We start from the raw sequence: 23,145 nt of genomic DNA, 5'->3' as shown, positions 1-23,145 counted from the left end.
TATGGTTGCCTGAGCTCTTAACCTATTGTAAGCGCCTCTCCTTCAAAGCCAAGCTACGAATACATATACAGCACTTCTGTAGCACTGATAAAAGATTCCTGGTGCATCATAAAGATGAAAAATTATTCTCAGTCAAGAGGGAAATTGCCAGAGGTGTCAAAAGACATGTTGCAGTGACGCAAACAGTGACACAGACATTAATTTCAATAATTTGATGGTGAAACAGTGCATACCTGAGCTGCCTAATTCTTTACAATCTTCCTTTTTTCACAAAAAGATTTGGTCATTTAGGTTCTTCAAAAGCTGTATCTCTCTATCTTTCCCTAAGCTCCTTTCCCCATCCCCCCCATCAAAAAAAAAAGCACATAGACATTTCACTTCAGCAGGAAGATTTTCATTACTTATACTAAATAGAGCAGTGAAAGGTCATACCAGCCTTTCAGCATGCCCTCTCTCCCAGCTAAGTACTTCTCAGCTACAATTGATTACCTTGTCTTTTGGGCTTCCATCATTCCATCAACAGCAGCAGGTGTGGCATCAATAGCATTACTGATATTGTGATAAGCCACATCCCAGCCTGAAATGGCCTCCATCACACATTCAAGGTGCTAATTCTAGCAGAGGTTGAAGCCTTTAGAGTGACACCCTGGAAGGGAAGAGGTGGTACTGGGGAGAACTAGCACAATAGTGGGTATTCCCATGACTCAATGATGTGGTATAAGAAAGAGTACCCCTCAATGAGGGCTAATTGCTCCCTCACCAAGTTTCTTTTATTATGTGCTTTGAATCCTTGTTGATGTATGCCACCTTGTTTAAAAAAAACAACACAACAAACTAAGTTACTAAAATGTAGTAGTCAACAGTGTTTCTTGGAAGTGTCCTTTGCTCGTCTGCTTTAAGAGGAAGGAGCCCCACGTGAAAGATTCACATGCTGATCTGTGAAGAAAGCCACATGCTTGCTTTAGCATACATGCTCACTCTCTTATTCAACAGTAGTGAGATCTTTCAAACTGCTGGAGCTATCCCAACACATTTTCTATGCATTTTATCAGATCTCCAACTACTAGAAACTGGTTCTTGTACAGGCCACTTGTATGGTATTACCTGTGACAACAGTTCCCTACCTGGTACCACCCCAAAACCTCCCTGTTGTATATCTGCCCAAAACAGTCGCCCATTTGTCCATGACTATTTCCCATATCAAACATGCAGTAAACTACTGACTTGGAGGAGGAGAAAAAAAAAGGAAGGCATGTGGGTGTCTGTATACAGTAGACAGCCAAAGGTTTAGCTCTCCCTCACTGCTGGGTTAGCAGGGGACACAGACAGATGGTCACCTTGTGCTGAGACAGCTCAGAAAATGCTTTTTCAAGTGTAAATATAAATTGGTCTTGTCACCTTTAAAGTCTGAAGTATTCCACTGGCACCAGTTCAGCTGCCTCTTCGTTGAGAGATTTTTGTACAATAAATGCATCTGCAAAAGTGCTAGGTCAAAAAAAAGCCAAACCCAGTCAGCTCCTTCTGCCCCCATTTCTCTCATCATTACAATGCGCTCTTGGAACTTTCAACTTCAGGGAAATGCAAATTCTTCAACGATGAATTATGCAAGAGGAACGAAATACATGTGGGTATAGATATGACAGAAAAATCTTTTGCAGCACATACGCGTTGACAAGGTACAGAGACAGTGCTCCTCATTCTTCTGCAACTGAAGAGTGAATAGTTAAACTATACCTGTAGTGAGGTTTTATACACAGCCTTGAGCAACTCCACTTACAGCATCAACACTGCAGAAAGGGACACGTGACTCCCGAGACCTTGGTTACAGGATGACAGAAATCAACCTGGATACACGGATACAAATCCCACTTAAGGTTACGTTTGCCCTTTGCTGCAGACCCTACCAGTCTGCTATGTCCTACTTCACACTTGGTGAAACACATACACTTGTACCCTGCCTGTTCAATACCCAACATAAATCAAGTCACTAATTGTCACCAGAGCTGTTTGTTTCGACCAGGCTTTGTACCACTGGCACACACCAGACTGCAAAATTGTTCTTTGCTCTGCAGAGTGTAAAGTCATGAGCAAGGGGCAAAAGGTGGTGGATATTGAAACAGCAGAAAATATTGCAGACCAAAATAATAATCAAACACCTATAGAAATGCAAAATATTACATAAAAGCATAAGCATAAAATGCAAAGTACATAAGAGACAAGGTACTTCAGCTGGAAGGTGTAAAACCAGAGGAGATGCAGTACCTGGCAACATCCTACAGTACTGCTGGCATTAGAGATTCACATCCTCATCTTTATTATGAATATTCCAGCACACCCACAACATTTCACAAGCATTTTTCACAGAAGGTACACAGGTTGATAGTAACGACTCAAGTTTTACCCTGGGTCACACTATTATGATAAAAATTAGCATTAAAAAAAAAGAGTGCTCACAGATTCTGCCAGAGTATAGAGGAAAACTTGCTTTTGCACTATTAAGAACTTGGCCTGAAGGTAAAAGGAAAACAAGCAAGCCACGCAAAGCAACTTATTTACTCTCACTGTTCTTCAGTTGCAGCAGCTCCCTCAGGATGAAGATACTGCAATAGAGTTATACAAGAAAATTGGAAGGACAAAGAAGCCCTGCTGAGAATTTATTGCAAGTGTGACACAAAACAGCAGCCACACGGCTAAGGTACATACAGCATGCCAAAAGAAAACGAGGTCAGAAAGTGGCACCGAGTAAAGCCGCCGGTTAGCGCTCACCGCGGTGCAGCTGCGGTGCCGGTCTCATTCTTTGCCGAGGATACAGAGGGAAAAAGGAGCTGTTTGTTTCCCTGCCGTTACCACTAGGGACTCCAGAGCTGCGCTCCGGCTGCCGGCAGCGGCCGGGAAGCTGACAGCCGGGAGGGGGCCCGCTGCCGAGCAGCGAGTGCCGCAGCGCCCGGGAGCGGGGCCGCGGGGCAGCCGCCGCGGCGGGAGCGCCGAGCGGCATCCCCAGGGCGGCCGGCACCGCTCTGCTCCTGCAGGCGAGCGGCGAGGCAGGAAAGGGCTTTGTGGCAGGTAATTTGCACAATAAGGGCCACTAAGGAACCTGCTCTTTGATCTTCCTTATCCTCTCCATCCCTTTTCGCTCAAAGAGCACCTTCTCAGGGAGCTGATTGCTAGATCACATCAGGTGCTGCAGTTTTAATGTATCTCTTAGAAAGGTGTGCAAAGAACTATAAATAGATAGCCTGACTCCAAAAATAGATTTTTTTTTTTTTGCCTACATCGTATTTGATGTATTAAGAACCTTTCACACACTATAATTTCTTCTCTGTGTCTGAACAATCCTTGACCCCCAGCTCACACAAGAAAGCACAGACTCTTGCAGGGAGAAATCACCTCTCTCTTCATTTGCACAGCTTATAGCACAATAGAAACACATTCTGGAGAGCCTAAGAACCAATGTAACAAAATAGCAAGTTAAAAATCAGTTAACACATGATATGTGAAACAGCCAACTCAACAGTCCTTATAAAAATAAGGATTCAGGAGAGGGGAAAGGAATACTTTCGATTATATTTTTAAAAATCCAAACAAAAAATTCTGGGGAAAACATTTGTATTAACTAGACTTCACATCACAAAAAACCCACAGCTGGATGATAAGAAATAAAATTTAAAACTTTAATAGCGACACACAAAGTAAACATGACAATGTTTTGTACTATAACTGCATACCTATGTCTCCAACCACTTTAAAACCAACAAACATATCTCCAGACAGACAGACTAGTGAATGTTTTATTTCCAGAGACAGCTTTACAGAAAGTTGTTTCAGGTTTCAAGTTTTTTTCCTGTTGCTGGGTGGTGACTTTGTGACAAAAACCTACTCACAAATCAGTAACACACCAAAATTTCCATTTCTAGCCCCAGACTAAGACCACTGGACTGCATTTCTCCCCACAGGCAAAGTTTCAACACTGACTTGGTTCATCTTAGGGGCAATTACACCAATACAGTGCTCTAAAAAGGAAAGCTGATCAACATGCAGTCACATTATGCAGACTTCATAAATCTTAGCAAGCAAGCACCACAAGCAGCTAAACACATATGGGAGATAAAACCGGACAGAGCACTTGGAGAAATAAACAAGGAGACTGCTTAGCTCCAGATGCTTGAGCAAGGCTTGTTTTTCACAACTGGTATGATTCCCACCTTGTCCCATCTCTGTTTCTACTCCTGGTCACTCAGTACTCTGAGACTGACTCTAGCCATAGGAGACCAGATTTTTACTACATCCTCCCACCCAGCTGCTTCATAGGTCAACAGCTCTGCCATTGTTTTTTTGTCTTTAGAGCAGAGGGAGGACTTGCCTGCAGCTGAAAGCAAAGTAGCAAAAGCAGCATGAGAAGGTATGAGCTGAATCTGAAATGCTAAGTATGCAAAGAGAGCTGAGAGCATGCTTATGCACAGTATTCTTTGATTCACTTCCCCCTCTCAAGCAACTTCTTTAGCTGTTTTCCTCTGATAACGACAGTGCCATCTGCTCTTACCATTTATCTGGTATCCTTACCTTTAAGGTATGGAAACATCCCTACTCGTATAAAGCATTATCAAATCAATTATGTTCTGTTTATGAAAACATACTCAGTCGCTGCAGGGAAGATCACATAGTTATAAGCAAAGTGACTCCAGATAGCAAACCACAAGGTACTAGCAAGAAAAAAAACCCTACATTTTTCTTCACATGACTGCCCTTAGCAGCTGTCTCTTTACTCAATCAGGTTCCAGAACAAATGCCTGCCATCTCCCCAGAACCAGTCCCAAGTAAAACCAAACCCCCAGGTTTCCAGGAATAGTCTGGCAGAATACACAAAGTACACTGGGCCTGGAAAAGTTAATCTCTGGCAGAATTTGCCATGCTCTAGTTAGAGGACTGTAATCTGTGAAGTCATCCAGCACATGCTGATGGCAATAAGGAAAAATATATTGGTGTACAGATGAGGGCCCTGACTGCATTAATATTAACAGTTGTATTTATAATATTGAAACTCTACAGCCAACTTCTCAATGACAGCTCACTACCTTCATGTAAAGGACAAATGTGCCTAGGGAGCCTGTATAGTCTTCATCATTGGAGGTCTCTAAAAAGACATTAGACATCTGCCAAAAATTATACAAGTACAGATGATCATTCTGTGGACAGACACCATTGACATCCTTCCAAACTCACACCTACAGAAACTTATCCTTTAATCTATCCTAATTTGTAGCCTCAAAGTGGATTGATCTCTCCCTTCATTAACTCCATTTCACCAGAAATCATTCCCAAAGTGAATATAACACCTAATAATATGAGACATCACAAAAAAAGGTAAGTAGACAGAAATCCTAAAAAGCACACCCAGAAGTTTTGTGTATTTAAGGATTGTGAATTACCCCAAGAATGCTAATTAGCCAAAAATGCTAATCAGGGTCAGTTTGGACAATTCCATCAAAAGAGAGGCTGTAAAGTGGGGACTTAGGCTCACAGGAAGTTAGCAAACCAACAGAAAGGTGAATGATCTTCTCTATAGCCATTTATCGGTACCTCAGGGCTTGAAAGAAAAACACCTGGCCAGCTAAAAACTCAGCCCAGAGAGACAGGGACTATGATTTTCCAGCAATGTCAGCAATCAACCAGAGTCTTGTGATCATCAGCAGTGTTTTGTCCAGAACTGTGGGTATATAAAATGGGGAGTGAGAGGGTGTAAAGCTCAAATATGATAACTGACTCTAAACAGCACCAGAAAGAACAAAGGCCTGAATTTTTAAAAGCTCAATTCTGATTCATGTGTCCAAATAAGTGTCAGATTATGAAGAGTCAACTACTACACATGCAAGCCTTCTGAAACAAATATGGATATTAATGCCACAATAAGAATTAGTAACCGTGGAGAACTTTTCAAAGTGAGTTCTGCTTGTTTATGCAGAAGGGACACACAAGATCTAAGAAAATCCATTTTTGAGATCTCTTGATAACTGCTCTCAAGTATAAAAGGCTCAAATGTGTCACATGGTTTCAAGCGCAGTACAGCTGTTCTGAGCATACTTCAGTTAACTAGGAATAATAATCAGCTAAACATTATTTCATAATTCTTTCCAGTGATGTATATAAATGCCCAAACAGCAAATTACATGGTTTATGATGCTTTGAAATTGATGCATTGAAATTCAGTTGCTATCACCTTCCTCCAAATCATAAGAGGAATTTATGTAGATATTTCTTTCTACCACAAACTAGCAGGATGACCAATACAAAATACTTCCACAGACACAATGTTCTCTCAAAAACTTTGGGAAAAGAGCTTTGCACTTCCAGTATCTCTTCAGCTACATTATGATTGCTAGTTTCATGTGTCATGCACATGAAATACAGAGGTCAGATATTGTCTCCTTCTGCCAGGTACTTTCAACACGGAGTCAGCTGGTAAAATGTGTGCTTTCTTTTCCTAACATATGGCCCAATTACCATTTAGGCTACTATGCAGCAAGCTTTTTATCAATTAGCACAAATAGTCATTAGAGCCTGGCCTCAAGAACTTATGTTTAAATATCTGCCCAGAATAAAGTACAATATACTCAATGTAGTACACGAGTCTCATGTTTATTTCACATCCCATGCTTGGCTAGCTAAGAAACATTTGAAGACACATGACAATTCTGTTAAGCCCAAGTAATCTGCTTTGTTTCATTTTCCTTTGCAGAACAACCATCACCTTGTGTGAAAAAAAGAGATCCCAGATAAAAATTAAAGGACTGTAAGATTCAGTAGTGCAACTTGTGGATCATGTTGCTTGAGTTGGAAATATTGCACAATTGTAACTCCAAAACTCAGTTTATTTCATTTTCCCAAGATTCCTGGAAGTTCTTGTAGCAGTTTCCAGCACCTTCAGTATGGAGGTCCACTACTGCCTCACCTTGATTTCAGAGCCACATCTGTGCTGTCCTGTCTTACCAGAGAAGAAAAGTTTTATATGGTTTGACTCAATGATAGTCGAGGTCTTTTCCAACCTTAATGATAGTTACTGAATGCCCATAGGATATATGGAAATGTGAAGCCATGTCCAGAAGTCCCAAGCAAAACTTCAGCAAAAGACTCATACCTCAACTACAAGGGCCATGTCTCTATCTCTTGCCTGTTAGTATGAACCCAAACATTCACAAAATGTACACCATAAACAAAGAAGCAGTTATTAACTTCACCTCCACCAAGGGACCTACAGATAGCCTCTGATGCACTTAATTAGTCCATATCTGTAAGCACTTTGATGATGAAAAGCAACGTAATGCACCAAGTACTCCTATTGAGTAACCAGCAGCTCAAAAGCATCTTGCCAAAGAACAGGAATAAGCTTGTCCTTTTAAACCTGTTCATAATAATTATAGCTGTTAACAACAGATATTGTTCAGCTGAATGAACATGGTGAGACTTCAGCAAACAGCTCTCATCAATCTGACATTCTTACAAACATCCCTTGCTAAATGTCAAGTGAGATTTCCAGAGGGAAAGAAAAGTGTCTTTCTTCCCAGAAAAGGATGAAGTTTACACAGATAAGAACAGAAAGTGAGACAGAAGTGGAAGCAAATAACTGTTTTCAAAAGAGCTCTAAAATTACTGGCAACTATACAAAGTATTAATAAAGGTCTGGTTCTAAGCAGGAGGAAGAATCATTTACAGGGCAGAAAGCTGCTTCTTTTGGACACTGGTATTACTCTTCATACCTAAAGAAGAAACCAAGAAAACAGTGATTATTTTTTTTTTTTACTTCACATGTCTGTTCTAGTCGTTTGAAGAGTTATTTGGAAGTAGCTTGCCATGTGTTAAGCTGTTCATTCATTCTTTAACATCCTAAATAAAAAGATTAATACCTTAACTTGGGGCACAGAATAAACCATGACATATGTCATTATAATTTTATTGTATTTGCACAATTTCAATATGCAAGTGGATTTTTCTGAAGGAACATTTATAATATCTTGCTGATGTTATACCCAGTGTTGCACTGGACTTCCACCAACAGAATACCCCAATATGCTGGCCCATATGAAACATAATGAATGAGTGAGCATTAGCTAAGTAGCAAGATGCTCCTAAAGTGCTACCCCAAGATAAATACACCAAAATTATCAATACTTCCGTATCATTTTCTGTTTGGAAAATGGCCATTTTACTGGTTTGGTTTTTTTAATCCAAAGGATGCTGAAACATTTTTAAATGGTTATAAAGTGCTTTAAACAGATAGATCTCTAGCATGCCTTACTATGAGCGCCTGACTTCCACACGTGTATATTAGAATTAGAATAATTTCCATCATGTGAATGTACCTTATTACCAGTAACATATGTGTTATAGTCCTCTACAAGTGTTTGATTTGTGCTATAGCTTTCACATATACATGTAAAGTCCTAGAATCAGCTGTCGTTTAACAAGCTGCCGCAAGGACTAATGTTTTCAGAAATACAAAGGCTGGTGATTCTCAAGATTTTGATAGTTGAAAGAAACACAGAAGAATAGCCCAACTTTCACAATGTTTTTCAAAATAGCCCTGAAAGAGTTCAAGGACTGGTCTTTCTCCAGGCTTACAAAACTTCATGGGCAATTCCATTTAACAGACGCAGATTTTTTTTTTTTTTTTTTTTTTTTTTAATGGGGAAAGAAAAAAAAAGAGACCACTTTGTATTTCCAGGTTGAATCTAAAATTAATCATGCTTATACACTTAGAGTAAGTAGAATTAAAAGATTTTTTTCCCAACTGATGGATTCCTAAGTATTAACGACATATGAAATCACTTAGCCCGTCTGTAAATCAAGCCACTAAATTTCCTACTGCAAGACTAGTTCTACACAGCAAGCAAGAAAAAAAGTATTATACTTCAAGAGTCAAGTGGATGAACAAAAATTGAAATAACACTTATTTGAATTCAGTCACACACTGTTATACTGGTAGTGAGGTTGACTATAGATATGGGATCACTTTCCAAGTCATTAGACTCTGAACATGACTGGTTTTCTGACAGAGTCATAGGTTTAATTTTTATAGTCATAACTCCTATTAAGGCCAATTTCAAATTGAGATAATTAAAGGAAACTTCAGTATTTTGCAGCTTTGGACTTTGCACAAATTTTAGCCCTTGGCCATAGCACTTTGCTGAAAAGCTTTCATCTAGGGTAGAACTGATGATCTCACATCTTCCAAATTCAGATTTGATGTGACTTAAAAACTACCTTAAAAAGCATGACTCAGGTAAAAGTAATGTGATTATGCACACCTACATCTACATGAATCATTAAACAAGAGTTCTGAACACTTTATATTTGTCTGAATGGGATTTTACTCTGATTCCTAAAGATAATTCTAACCCTACCAGCTATTCTAGCACATAAGCAGCCAGATAGTCTTTCTTTCAAGGGAAGATATTCATTATTCATTTAGGAACTAAATAGATCCAAAGTACTGTCATTTACTTTCTGACACTCCACACTACCAAATCCAACCTGGCAAAAGGACCCTGTGGCAGAGAAATAAAAAATTAAAAATATAAAGGGGAGGGGTATGGAGCATTTGTGTTCTTCCAGCTAGGAAAGAAATGGATTTTATAAAATTTTTGTTGTTCCAAGGTGCAAACAATCACTATTCATTATAGTTACAAGATTGTTTTAGTCTCCTTCATCAAACCAAGTACTTTATACAGCAACCTCCACATCCCTGACCGGGCAGAGATGTCTCAATGACTAGTGGTCACATTAGCCAGTCCAGTTCCATACAAAAAAAAAAACCCAAAAGGATCAGAGGGAGTGATCAAAATTCATACACCACAAACAAAAGGCACCCATTTCTTACTCTAAACATTAAGGCTTTCTTTTTTTTTTTTTTTTTTTTTTTTTAACTGAGCAGTGTCTGAAGTAAGCTTAGGTCATTGTTCTGTTGCTCAATTCCTTCATGTCTCAGTGAACTGATTCAGAAAAGTTATTGTCATCAACATCTCTTCTTAACACAGTACTTCATGCCCTGAACCTTAGCTAGCTTTTCAGGTCAAAAGCAGGTAACAAATAAATTATATACCTGTATCAGAGAAGATACTGTCATGAGAAAAGGGAGGGGGGAGATTGGGAGAGGTAATAAGGCCATTTCACCTCATTTTTATTGGATTTACATGCTTGCCTGTAAGCATATCAAGCCACAACCATACCTGCAGCTAATAAACTAATGAGTTGTTAGCACCACCTCCGCCTGCTCGCTGGGCGGCACGATGCTTTAACGCGGTCAGCCCTGCTGTCTCCCCACTCCGCTCTTTCCCTTCTCGGTGCAATTAGGCAGAAAAAGCAGCTGGAGCAGTGCTCCACGAGCCCTGCTGGCGGCTGCTCCCAAGTCTGGAGCTGCACCATAATACACTGAATTTAGAAGAGGCGCTTCTTTAGGAGCTACATATAAAGCAGCTCCAGGTCACCAAGAAAACAAACCGATTTTTAAACTACTTTCAATCGTGATAAAACTCAGTAAGGAGTTCGGAAAAAACCAGCAAAGAGAAAAGATTAAAAGATTTAATGTAGAGATAGGGCTCACTTAAATGGTCTTTTAATGCTGGGCTCCAGATACAGTCTTTCTAAAGGCTTGCGGAGGAAGCACTATGGAGGAAGCTACTACGGGGGAGGAGGCAAATGGCTGTGGTTAGCGAAACATGCAGCTAATGTTTGGAGGCAAGGCGGGGTGGACACTACTTCCAACTCCAGCTGAAACTTAATCTTCCCACAGGCTAAAACAAAAAGGCCATCTACAAAGTTTCTGATAGTTGTTCACCTCACAAGTACAGGAAGTTTTGGTGGTTTGGACAGAAAATAAGCTTCTGTTGTAGCAGAAGTGATTATGACAAAAGCACTTGAAACTTCTAAAATAATAGATGTGTGTATATGCTCATACACACTATTTCTAGCTGTATAAACAAGAATTGGAATGGACTGCTCAATAGATACTGTGTTACTCTCTAAACAAAGCCTGAAAATACTAGTGTCATGCAGTGTTTAAGAGAACGATGAAGGCAGCAGAGACAAGGAGTATCTGTATTTATGGAGATTTGAAGTCAAAAGGCAAGGTCAATTCAAGTTATTTCATAACGGAAATTAGCCCAAAGTATTTTGATACAGACACAGCCTTGTTGATGGTGACAAAACATCATAACAAAGCTAAAGTGTTACTAAATGTATTCTTTAAATCATAGTTGTATTTATGCAGAGGATGGTAGGGACTGTCTCAAAGGACTCAGTGCTTTTTCTTGTTCAGATTTGGAATTTTAAATTATTTTTAAGCTTTCTAGGGTAAGACTATACATACATAGTAATAAATATAAACATTGTTTAAATTTTCTCTCTGTCATATCCAAGAACTGAAAACGTTAAACCCCACATAGTTTCATCACCTCTTATGAATTTGCAAGTTCTTAATGCATTAATTTCCAAAACCAGAACTCAAAGCCACCATCTTTATGAACCATTTTAAACAAATCTTCTGTACCACAACAGATGAGAAGGGGTCAAATGTTACAGTGCTGTTCTGTGCTTCAACAGTAAATAAAAGCCTAAACTTAAATATACTTGCTCTGTAAAGAAATACATACCAAGGTGGGTAAGGGTGAAAGTCTGCTTTTTATTAATAATTTTCTATTTTTGGATCCTCCAGTCAAGTTCAATAGAAAGTAACAACCCAAACCTTAAATGCTATGGGATAATTCAACAAGTGCAACAGGAATATGTTGCATTAATGTTTTATTATAGTTCGTAAATTTAAGCGTAATCATCACAGTCATATTACTTTTTGATGGAAGCCTATAATCATCATATTCATTAAATGCCATATGGATCATCTTCAGGGAGCAGAGATTCCTCTAAATTTGTGACTATAAGCTTCAAGGCACCATAATCTTAACTTTGTTAAAACTCTTGCTACAGGTGTTATTCTACCGAACACTGCAATCAGAGCCTTTGCTGGGATCAGCTGGCTGGACTGCTGTAGGGTCTCTAAGTCCCAGAGCTGCTGCAAGGTCCAGCTCTTCTGGGTTCTAGCAGTCAGTGTCCTCAGAGCTATATCTGTCCTCAAGTTTCCCTATGCAGCTACAAAGCAATTAAAGCAGCTCAACACCTGTATGGGTTTTGTAATATTCATCTCTATTATTCAAACTGATCTCATAGTCCTACTTTGTTGTTTCTACCCTTGGGGGAAACAACCAACCTTCAACCTCTGCAATTCCAGAGCAAGGTTTGTAACACGATGTATGAGCATAAGCTGCTCTACAGACTGTGGCTGGATCTTCACACCCACTGTGAGCAGGAGCTATGCAAAACAATGGAAAGCAAGACACAGCCTCCAATACAGCAAGTCAGAACTTCATGGTTGATTTAGTGACTCAACTCGTGCTTAATACTTCTCAAATTATTCTTGAGCCGGTGTGAAAGAGAATGAGTCAGAAGTTGCTTGCATATTTCATGTCCATCCTTACCGGCAAAGGGCAAGCAAAGTACAAGAATGAATTAACAATGGCAGTATTTACAAACAAAGCCAAAACTAACCTTGCTAATGACACAAAAGCTGCCCACTATCCTGACATAGTGATCCACTTTTATTGCCCTCATCCAATGTGAATAGCAGTTGCATAAGTTCTAGTTAGAGCTTGTTGCAGGTAGTTCAGATGCAGGCATCTCCAGGGTGATCCCTTTCTCCATCTGTCCTACACTACTGCAGTGCAGCTTTAAACCTATTTAGCCAATGAAGGTAATGCAAAAGGCAGTAACAAGGTAACACTAGTGTACTGATCCTCACTCCTGCCTGGGGAGCAGCAGCTTAAATAGAATAATTTTATCTTTAAAGGTCACAGGTAGCAAAAGACCAAATATCTGAACCATAGCCTTGATCCTTACGATAATGCATTGGCTGGGCATCCCATTTTGTTCCAGTTCTGCCAATTTAAATAGTATGATCTCTAAAGGGAAGTATTGCTTTATCTCACAAAACAACTGCATTTTAACAGCCATTCAACAACAAATTCAAAAAAATTACTGCTTGCTGAGTGCCTGCAAGTAGAAATTGAAAGCCCAAGCCAGTAAAAGCATTTCCTCATTTTATGAAACTTGGGGCATCATATGTATAATGAAATGCCATTAAAGATATTTGTTACTGTAATACAGAGAAAGCAAGTTATTCAGAAAAAGCACAAGTGTCAGAAGTACACAAGGTGGTGGCAGGGAAGCTTCTCATTTTTGTCCTGAGGGGTAGCAGCCATGCACTGGGGGAACAATTTACCAGTATAATGCATATAGCTCAATAACAGTTTTAGTAGTCTATACAGTACATAAATCTACACACTCTTTACTCTACAGGAAAACTGGTCACAGAGAAAGCAAAAGCAAGTAAGACAGATCACAAAGTAGCTGCATACGCCTATAGTACATCAAGTATAAGACTATTCTTTTTGACCGTACCTACCTGGACTTTGTTAATGTCAACAAGTAGAGGAAAAAAGCCTGCTCCCTCCAAAAGGGCCAGAGCACTACTCTAGATTTAAAGGCAGTGCATATTTCCAGTACTATTGGGGATTATCATGTCTAATGGATAGATCGTATATAATGAGACAACTGATTAGGTGTATTATTTTCTTTTGTCTACTAAAACAACAGAATTCAACAGACTTCCAATCTGGGATGAAAGCAAGGACAAAACACATTAGTTTCATCTCATATCACCCACACATCAACTCCTTCTCAATAATAACATCAAATCATAAAAATGAAATTGAGGCTCTAGAGAACTGGAAAAAAAAAATCAACAGCTCAACTAGCAGCCTTTAAGATGTGATGTTAAAAGAAAAACCAAAATGCCATAGTATTACACTAGTAGTCTTGCTCAAAACATTTTTAGTGTAGGAGCATGTTCATGATTTGTTTTAGAAAAGGAAACAATTAAAACATTTCTTTAGCTTTGTAATATTAAAAATTCAAACAGTATTACACTAACAAAAGGCAATTTCCAGTCCTATTACTAACAATGGTAAAAAACCCATGTAACCTTAAATTCTTAATGTTTTCTAGTGTCTGTGTTATCCTACTAAAATCAAATGGAACATCAAGGCCTTTTGTAGAAGACAAGCTCTTCTTGCACCGGTGACCTTTTCTCCACTGCTTCTTGTAGTGCTCACCGCTAGGCTTAAATAATTAAGCACTGAAGTGACTTCGGAAATGCACCTACACTTGAACAGTACTATTTAGACAACAATTTGTAGAACAACTGGAGATCAAATGTTTATTCTCATAAACTGATATCCTTATTGGAAGTACCTACTCATTTACATTGCCCAAGGGCCTGGACAAGATCATGAAAGCAGCCTTCTAGTACACCAATTAGAGTTAAACAATATGGAAAGAAAGAATTATCAGCAACATTCAGAAGTAAAAGAATTTAAGTGTTAAAAGCTCAGGCATGGTTTCTGCTTAAAAAAGGAGACCACTCTCATTGTATAATAGATATTAAAACTAGGACAAAATAACCTTAGGAAATAATTAGTCATGTTACATTTAGAAATGAATGTTATTTTTCCAAATATTCACAGATTTAGAAAGCACATTTTGTCAAGTCATGACTTCTCTCCTCCCTTAATAAAAACAAAATTCATTTCTACCAGCAAAGTAATCATTTATGAATATCAGAGCAGTAACTGTATCCATCTTTACTTCCTCTGTATCCTCAAGGCCATGACTTTGTATGGTTTCCTATATTCTCCTTCATTCTCCTACAATTTACCCTCCCGTATCCAAAAGCATAAAGAGAAGGGTGATTTTGGGGAAGCTTGTTTCCTGCTGACACCAACAAACATTCAAGTTGGCTCATTCCAAGACCAAGAAGTAGGTTTATGTCACAGAGATAAGAGATGTTGAAGTAAGCTGATCTTCTCCACTCCTAGACCTCAGAATCTTCCATTACATTCCAGATGGAAAAATCATTGAAATCTTCATAATTCAAAAAATCTTTGTTTTCAAATAGGAAATTACATTACATAAATATACGTTTTTTGGACAGACAATTTACATAGATTTTCCTGCCTTTCTACATTCTGTAAACATGTCTAGTAGAACATATAAATCATAAAATATCACATAAAAATATAATGTTCAATGAGACAGGTGTGGAATTTCTCTATTCATGTAAATTAAAAGAAAGATTTTGCATCTCCGCCTACTTCAGAAAAAGAATATAATAACAAGAATTAAGGCAGATTAAGAGACTCTTTTAGGCATCTTAAGACCCTTAAGCACACACTCCCAAGCTAAGTATTTATAATACAAGAAGTCTCCTAGTTACCTCTCTCAACTGTCACTGTTGCACGTATTTCATAAAGCTGCTTAAACTATAAAGCTGACTGTCAAGGGAATCCCAGTCTGAGGGGATCTTTTGTGGTCTGAAAGGGTTGTGACTTTTGTAAAAGGAGGGCATCGGGTTACTGCAGCAAGCCTTGAATATCAATGACAAAGGAGGAAAAGGAAAGCTCACAAGTCAGGCTATACTCTTTCTGCCTTACCACTCACCTAAATCACATGGTAGTTGCATGGCAGGACAGAGCCAAGGAGGACCAGGGCAATCCTTGCTCCCCGAGGCCACTTTGCTCTCCAGTAAAGAGCACAGACACTCTCCTGCAGGTCACAGGAAAACAAGAAGTGCCTCTGAGCAATGCTACCCTACACAGCCCACTCCACTGCAAGCACCCACCGAAATTTCAGAGGCAAAAAACCATGTGGAACTGGTGTGATATGAAACATGAGGAGGAGAAAGAAAACTGTTTACTTCCTGATGGCACAGGTTACATTAATCCAGCCATACATTAACTTAGCCAAATCCCTCTGCATATTCTAGAGCTGATAATATAAATCTATTCATAATTTTTTAGTTGCTGAAGATGGTCAAAAGTTACACAATTTTGGCTTATATTTTTCATGGAAGATATGCCTGATTACATAAAAACTGCCATTGTCAAATATTCTGAGATCTAGTTCATGATCTCCAGAAATCATAACATTTTCTTTTCCAGTAATGAAAATACCTACCCATTCAGTTCTATTACATGATACAAATGTTCAATGTATCACTTGATTTGAACCTATTTCTGGCTACTTAGGCTCTTGCATACCTACATAGTAAATTACCTCTTCTGCATGCCTCAGTTTGCTTCAGGCTTTCTGAATTCAACTGATCCTAACATTAACTATTTTTAGTTAATGAGAAGAATGATTGCATAGCTGAACAGATAAAGAACATGACTTTCATATTTACAACCTAATTTAAATACAATAACTGAAGAGTCTTTAGTGGAGCAGTACTTCCACAAAGTTCTGTCCTGACTTGTTTTATTTTTACTTAATATATATTCCTTTATTTAAGGAACTGTATTTCAGATTTCCTAGACAATCCAAGCCTTAACTTTTCAAAGCTTTTTTCAAGAGAGTTCCAAATCCCTTATGGAGTTTTCATAATGCCACTCCTGTTATTAACCTTATTCAAAATAAAAATGGAAACTTGAGACTTGACTTATTTCTGAAGCATATGCTTGAGATGCTTAAAAGAACACTCTACAACCCATTTTCTCCCAGCCAAACTACCCTTTCCATGCAAAATGAAACTTTCTTCCACATGCAATCTGAACAATGCAATTCCTATTTGTACTCTTGCAAGAATAGAAAACAGTTTTTTCCTTTGGGGTAATCTCTGAGTTCACCTTATTCCACCCTTTTCTCTCCAGTTTTTCCTATTGAACTTTCTGCTTTCCAGAAGGCAGGTACTCCTGCAGGTTTTAAGTAGGTAGATCATTTAATTTCAAAGTGCATAATTTTCTTCCTGAAATAACCAAAGGTATAGTGAAGATTTATAGATTTGCATGAAATGCAGAGTTATCACGAGTGGCTGCAGAGAAAATGAAAAATAGGTTGAAAAAAATGCAGCCCTAACATGAAGCCTTTGGAAAAAGACCTAACCCTCAGAACACTCACCTTTGCTTTGTCTCTTCAGCTAGAAGCTACTACTGATGCTTTCAACAATGCTTAACTGATGAACAATAAGTGGTGAGGGAGAAATCACACAGACAAAGAAGTGCCATCCCTTTGTTTACATAATTATACCAAAATGATGTCTTTAATGTGTTTAATAAGCTAGTGGTGCACCACTTCTAGTATAGAAGCATTGCTTTTCTTTCTCATTTGCCAGTTTATTGCTGGGACACCGGAAAATACAGTAAAGTTCATATACTGGTTGGGATATTTGAAAAAGCAAGCCAAGATTCTACAAAAAGTATACCCACTTCTTGATGGCCCCGTGTTGCACTGACAGCATTTTCTCCTACAACTAAACAAGAGAAAGGGGAGGCCCTCTATTGCTCCCACAGGAAGTTAAATGAACTTAAGCAAACATTTCCAAAAAAAGAGTTACTACCCTCCCACCTCACTTGCCATCTTTCCTTCACACCAAATCAGCTGTTTCAGAGAAGCTAAACAGACTGATAAAAGTCTGTTCTTACTCTTGTAAACAGGACAAACAATGGGACTGGAACTTATTCTGTAGTTACTAGTACATGGTGGACTTCATGATTCCTTGACATAAATTTAACCTACCTAAACAACATCTAAAATTACCATAGAGGTTATGGAAAATGCTGTTGGCCAAGAGTTGCAAGTTCAAAGATATGCAAAAAATGCAGGAAGAGAAACCCTTCATGTCTGCAGTTATGAGCTTCATTTAAGCATGCTTTTGTTTCACACCTTTCTGTTAGCCTCTGCAAGGCACCAAGAATACTTACCACTGATGGCCAGTTGAGTAAAGAAATTTTGGCAAATGACAAAATGATTGTCTGTGCAAAAAGCTTCAATACACACTGGGAAGAGACCTAGATTTCTTGCTACAGTTCTGCCTCTGCAGTATCTGTTCTGAGAAAGAAAGTCTCCAGTTTCTGAAGAAATCTCTGCCCACCACCCTCCCCCAGGATCAATAGGATTCTACCTTATGTAACCACTCTAAGTTTGGCAGCAAGAGCTCTTACATGGCAGCATCTTGCAGATTCTGAGAACACCAAAACACTAAGTTTCCTGCTTAGCAATATGAAATGGCTGTAGAAAACTCAGCATACCACTGGGTCATTTGATCTTAACTTTGCAAATTTCACCACCACTATTTTAGCAATCTGAAAAGTAACAGCCTCTAGATATGGGCAGATACCCACCTATACATATACCATGCTCTCAACACTACTCTTTTGGACCACTCCTGAAAGCTACAATATCTAAATAAACATATTCTCCCATTTTTAAAATTTTTCTTATACAACTCAAAAGTACATGAACTTCTGCACTAACTTGATAAAAATATAAGGAACTCTTACTATTAAAGGATGCCTTCCTAGCTACCTCAATCTGTGAAAAGCCAAATAATAAGTAGCACCACAATTGGTGTCTTCCCTAAACAACCCAATTAACTGTCTTTTTGACAAGCTAAGAAATTAAGCAAATCTCCCAAACAAACTCCACTTTCACACTTCTAACTAGGAATACTGAAATTGGTTTTAGAAATTAAAGTTAACTGGCTTTAGATTCAAGACTCTTAAGCAGCATATTATCTACCACGTTTGCTTGTTAGCCCAGGAACAGGAATTTGGAGCCTCCTTCACTCCTAAACTTTATCTTTTGACACAGAATGAAAAGAAATGGGAAGGTGAGTAATCCAGAAAGAGAGGGGGGAATGCAATTTACTTCATTCACCTGACTTGTCATTTCAAAGGATGTATTTTTGTAATTTCATTTTCCTTTAAGTGGCAAAAAGTAAATTTTACTTACTATTAATTCTTTTAAAGAGTTAAGAACCTTAAGTCCACCTGCATGAATTTCCAGTGATCAGACCATTTGTCAAAGAGGTACATGTTTGTAAGCAATGTGTTCCTGATAAACTACTCTTTCCTGCTTCCTTATTTCAAAACCAGGCCAGTGTCACCACATTAGTGTAAGATAATATTGCAGACCAACACAATGAGTCAGCAATCAAAATGACGTATTCTGCCATCCCACGGAGCTTGTTCTTTTGGTTTAAGTCCTGGAATTGCTGGTACATCTCCCTCTTTCCCAGTCTCCCCTTACTTCTATTCCACTGCACTGCTTCAAGATTGCCTTACCAGTTGTCAGCCCAGCTTGTTTCAGAAGAAAGAATTCATGTGTAAAGTACCCTGGGTCTTAGAAACACAGAAACATGTGCTGGAGAAGGTTAGTGCCTGGTTGGCTGACTTCAGCAACAAGAAAAGGAAGCTGCTCAATTAACTGGAACTAAGTGAAAAAGAAATTTCAGTTATCTTCCACTTATTCTTCAAACAATGTTTAGACAATTCAGCTCATGAGAATCTCATTGTACCCATATTCCTACTGAGACACTTTACCTATGACACACTTACTGCAAGACCCAAGCAGGCCTTCCTGTCATATTCCAGCAAGATGCACAAAGCATCTTGTGGATAGTGGATTGAGCTCACACAAGCAGCCAAAGAGCACAGAGTAGAATGGATTTTACACATTAGGTGAGACTGAAGCTATATGGGGCATTACATTATGAGATGCAATTGAAATTCTAAGGGTCACTAAAATGAAACACTTAATATTCTTTTTACAGATTAACTACTGGTTTGGGTTTTTTAAAAAACAAAAAACCCCCACACAGTCCAACTGGTGCTAAAGTCTGTTCCCACATAAAACCTGCTAACTGAGTATTATTCATTTCCATTCTTACCATTAGAATAACAATGGTATTAAAAAACAAAATTGATCCTGTGATACCATGTTACATTACATACCATATAATATATAAGAGATGCAAAAAAAACCCCCAAAATAGCAAGTGTGACAGTATAATTAAGAAATCTGAATCAAAATCCCAGGAAAGTTCTAATGAAAACCTACTAAACCAACACAACTGGGGGAACACGAGAAGAGAAGCACAAGGTTTCCTCTTCAGTGAGCCTGTTAAAATACCAAATAACCACCATTTGCTTTAGTCTGCAATATAAGAAGATAACGAAAAAACATGACTACATGAAAAAACAGATGATTAGTAACAGCTAGACACCATAAAGAGTGATGACATGCTTCTTTTCCAGCATACAGGTGACTGCTCTTCCACTCAGTTTAAGGCAACACTACTAAATTTATATTCCATACATCAGAATACATAGAAATGGAAGTGAAGAAAAATGTGTTGTCTTTTTCGCTGGAACATGAAAGTTTCATCTCCAGACAGAACATTTGTCCCCTGCTTTCATCCAGTCAACATCTCTGCTTTGATAGCCTCATTCTATACTTCAATTCTAAAGTCAGGGTAAAGCTCTAAAAATCATCAGTTGTCATTTCTTCATTTCTTCTCACACACACACTTTTTTTTTTTTTAGCCCTCATTACACAGAAACTGTTCCCCATAGTTAAAAGAGAACATAGCTCATTGCCTGGTGAAATAAGATTGCTGTGCTACATGCAATCAGGGCTTGAGGAAAGTACAATGAGGGAAAACTATGGCAAACTGCATCCTGCCCAGAAAGAGATCTGTTTGTCATAATCATATACAGTAAATGCACATGCAATACAGAAGCATCACTTCCAGAAAATGAGGGGAAACACACCTATAACCAGTTCTCCTTTCTTCCTTAATCCATCTTTAAAGCTGTTATGCAAAACCAGTGGGAAATAGAGGGACTGACTGACAGGATGCAATAATATAAAGTGATTTGATTACTGTGAAGCAGAGCCTTTTCATTAAGTTTTTAGCTTTACAACACAGGATCTGTTACAAGAAGGGTCATTATACTTCTTTGTACCAAATAGATCACCCTATTTGATGTGTCCTTGTATTTACAAATCTGATGTAATTCCCCTTTTCTTTGCATACATTATATATGTATACATACTTATAGAAGCCCCTCAGCATCTGGTTATTCAGTAGAACTATATTTTGATCCTTGTCTATTTACACTATGTGTCCAGCTATGCAGTATTTCAAAGAGATACCATATTCTTCCATATTACTCATTCATATTCATATAATTGAAAAGGCATGAGTACCTAGCAATTGCACTTGGAGAACGAAGCATCTTTGAAATGTATTTACAGATGGTTTGTTTGCCTCCTTGGGAATGCTAAGTACTAAAAGTGCAGCAATTAAAAAAAAAAAAAAGCTCAACTACAAGACCTCTGATTCTATTGCAGTGCCATGGTATTTTATTTCTATTATTTAACAGAACGATAGGAAAGGCTACAACAGTCATACTGTTACAGTAGAAACTGCACTGGTGGAAGGGGGTGCAGGGGGAGGAAAAGTGCCAGGTTGAAATACTGAGTAGCACCAGAGCAATACAACTGATAGATCTCCAGAAATTCTGTAGTGCCATGAGCCATGCTGGATGAGGCATTTACTTTGTTCACCTGAGTGCTTAATAGCACCCCCATACCAAAAATTAATGGCCCACAAGACCCCATTTGTGATTGGCACTTTATACCATAAGAGTTATTACTGTTAGGTCCTACATATTGTATAAATTCTGTAGCCAAAAAAAAACCCAAAAAAATGAAAGCAGCATTCAAAAGGTTAAGTAGAAGCAAACAGATGAACTTCATGTAAGTGGATGCACAAATCCACAAATTTCTATTCTGCTACCTTCTCCTTTGGCAGCAGAAACAGCTTTGTACTTACATATTCATCATTCCAGAGCTGACTGAAATGCAGAGAAAAAACTAGACAAGATTTATGAAAATATGGAGGCTTCTACTGAAGATACTGTATAAACTACATTTCTTGCCCATTCTAGATACTTTCCAAATATTTTAGCTTGTTTAATTAAAAGATTTCTCGTCCTAGAAATTCTACTATCTTTGAAATACAAGGAGCTTTATAGTGCTATTTAACTAACATTTTCCAGAAGCCCTATAGATTATTATTTTGCAAGCATCTTTACTGTGCAAATGGCAGGAGAAGGAGGAAAAAAAAAAAAAAAAAAAAAAAAAAAAAAAAAAAAAAACAGAAAAGGAAGTAAAAAGGGGATGCAAATTACAAGCACAGACTTTACAAACACCACACTCCGTATGCACCCAGTACCAATGTTTTAGCCTTTTTTCCCTACTTTAAGCAAGCAAGCAGGAAACAAACAAGGAAACCGAAGGGGTAGACAATCCCCTGGACTTACCTTTAGAACAGTCCCTCTATAAACTTCTCACAAAGAAATTTAAATTCCTCCAAGTGGATTTAATTCTTTTAGCTTTTTTCTTTCTCGAGTCACACACAAGCAAAACAATTAGTTTTCAGAGGTTCCATTTACTGCTCTTCCATCCCCAGCAAAATGCGTCCAGGAGTCTATGCCAAAAGTAAGCCCAGAACTCAAAGGCAATTGGAAAGGGAGCGTAGGGGGCTGCTGAAGGACCAGATTGTGAAATTCGGTAGCTTGAGCACAAAAATATCCTACTGTACAATATACCTGGCTTCTTGCTCACCAAAAAACTGTAGTGCAAACTGTCAGTAGTAGCCTCCAATAGCTGCTGTGTGTGCTGCAGATGGTATGTCTCACTGTTACCTTCCCAGATGGGTAGAGGATTCAGAGAGCAGAAAACCAGGGGGTCGCCTCCAAACCAGGTGGATTGCCAGCCACTCATTCACTCAGTCCAATTAATCAAGACAAGAACAGCTCAGTCACCGGAGGTATCTCCTTCCAGGGTGCACAGGATTATGGCAAGGTTATTAATCTTGCTTTGCTGCATCCCCCCCACCCCCTACATTCAGCAGCCTGCACCGAGATGATTGCCAGCTCTGTCTCTGTCCCTGTTCTACTGCATTTTGCTCAGCCCTCTGTTGCTGCAAGTGAAACACAGAGGAGGGAGGAATACTAATAAGGTGGTTAGCTACAGTTTCTTTAAGGCATTCTACATATTGCATGTGTGTGTGTATGTACGTGCATGTGTGTGTGCATTTTCCATGGGGCAATCTGGATTTCTTGGCAGCTGAAATAGGACTTGTTTCTACATCAAAGTCTGAATTAATCTGGATTATCACCTAATGAATATCAGAGCCAGCAG

General features: G+C 38.6%; 1 protein-coding gene across 9 annotated transcripts in view; it reads right to left on the bottom strand.

Annotated features, from left to right (window-relative positions):
• The window catches only part of LRRC4C (leucine rich repeat containing 4C), a 498,265-nt gene extending 475,371 nt beyond the window's left edge, over nucleotides 1–22,894 (bottom strand). For all 9 annotated transcript variants that reach the window (XM_048306071.1, XM_048306074.1, XM_048306073.1 and 6 more), the window contains exon 1: nucleotides 22,263–22,894. The gene's annotated coding sequence lies outside the window, so the exon portion shown is untranslated. The remainder of the gene's footprint in view (nucleotides 1–22,262) is intronic.
• Between the last annotated feature and the right edge of the window lie 251 nt (nucleotides 22,895–23,145).

The sequence above is a fragment of the Corvus hawaiiensis genome, chromosome 6 (assembly GCF_020740725.1).
Source record: "Corvus hawaiiensis isolate bCorHaw1 chromosome 6, bCorHaw1.pri.cur, whole genome shotgun sequence".
Classification (NCBI taxonomy): Eukaryota; Metazoa; Chordata; class Aves; order Passeriformes; family Corvidae; genus Corvus; species Corvus hawaiiensis.
This window is presented reverse-complemented; position numbering and strand designations above follow the sequence as displayed.